This window comes from Petaurus breviceps, unplaced genomic scaffold (assembly GCF_028583685.1).
Source record: "Petaurus breviceps papuanus isolate PSGF00001 unplaced genomic scaffold, PetGlider_PUasm1.0 188, whole genome shotgun sequence".
Taxonomy (NCBI): Eukaryota; Metazoa; Chordata; class Mammalia; order Diprotodontia; family Petauridae; genus Petaurus; species Petaurus breviceps.
This window is the reverse complement of record NW_027185804.1, coordinates 38,349,561-38,351,416: the sequence shown is the minus strand read 5'-3', so window position 1 is coordinate 38,351,416 and position 1,856 is coordinate 38,349,561.

Here is a 1,856-nt window from a genome sequence, read left to right as displayed (position 1 = left end):
ACACAGACCACCCATAAATAAACTATTTTATGGATATTGACCTATATTTGGCCAGAAACAAATGGTGACATTTCACTCAGCCTCTGCTAGACATGGTCCTGGAATCAGCAAATGCTAACCCTAGGAAATACATTACAGACCTTTTAGCCCAGGAGTGTGTTGGGGACAGCTCAAACTGGTAGATGAGTTCATTGTTAAGTATTCAGAATGCCACAGACACCTCAGAAATCAGCAGATACTACAAATCAGGGCTTAATGCATTGTTTTGTGGTTTGTCTAGACTCTAGACCTAAGAAAATGATTGGGGAAATGTTAATAATGTAAGTTAATTATGTATGTGTTTTAGGTGCTTTTTTTCAGAGCCAGTTATTAAATATTTACAAGCATGTTATTTCTCTAGTAATGTCATAGATTTTAGACATGAGGAAAGTGAGACCCAAAGAAGTAAATAACTTTCCTTAGGTCACATAGCTAGTTAGTAGCAGAACTTGTGACCAAAACCAGGCCATTGATTTGCTTCTCAGGTCAATGTTCTTTTATTCTTTATGAATGTATGTCTAGCCTTCATCAATGACAGATAACAAGATCTGCCACCCTAATACTTCAAACTGTCCTCATGTCTCCTTCGAGTGCCCCTTTCCAGAAAAAGGAAAAAGTCTCTGACACTTGACACAATAAATAGGGTTCAATCCTGGCAGATTATGACACCTAAAAGAGAGTTCCTACTTGTTCCATCTCTTGGTGACTTTTTATGCCCTCGCTCTATAATGCTGCTCTATACTCTAGGTATAACTATAAAATAAAGGGTACTGGTGTCTCGTGCCTATAATTTCCTTTGTAGGACTGCTAAGGGACAGCTAGATGGCTCAGTGGGTAAAATACTGGGTTTGAAGTCAGAAAGACTTGAGCTCAAATCCAGCCTCAGACACTTACTAGTTATGTGACCCTGGGCAAGTCATTTAATCTCTGTTTGCCTTATTCCACTAGAGATGAAAACAGCAAACCACTTTTGCCAAAAAAACAAATGGACAGTATGGTCACAAAGGGTTGAACAAGGCTGGGTGACTGAACAAGGACGACTGAACAGATATTTCACATTCACCTCTAATGTGTACCATCTAGGAAATGGCAGAAGCACAAATATTTTGGACAACCAGGCATGGATCTTTAGCTCATTCAGGTTCGGGATGAGTCTATCTGTGGCCATCCTCTCTGAGAAATTGAGTAACTGCAGAAAGCATCTCTCCCTGAGGAACCAGCACCAACAGAGGAAACTAAGAACTCTCAAACTTAAGGGGCAACTCCCAAGGTTGGAAATGTCTTCTTCTCAAGACCTGTAGTCTGGGAAAATATCCCAATGTACAAGAGGTTCTTTCTCAGCGTCATCTAGGCAAGCATACATTCTCATTGCCATGTGCTACAGTGGGAGCCACCATTGTTGCTTGGGAGTGAAGGAGAGGAAAGAATTCCTTCCTCCTTCTGGAAGTCCAAGGGAAAGGTGGCTACAGGCTTATCTCAAGAGAGGGATCCCGAAGACCTGAAGTGAAGGCTTTCAACAGCTCTTACAGTCTGCTGATGGGAGAGGAGCTTCCGGAAGAGTTTGCTCCCCAGGATGCTCAGGGGCCAATGCTCACTGACACAGATGCTGTGATATGGAATGATATGACACCCAATCGGGAGTTTCTGCGTCCAAGAAAAATACCTCTTCCTCAGAAAGAGGCCAATCAACATGTCCGTCTGAAGGGAGTCAGAACATGTTCCATAAGACCACCTCTTATGAAAGAGATTCTGCTGTAAGGCACACTCCGCACTTGCGTTTAGAAAAATATGTCCTGAAATATTGACACACTACATCC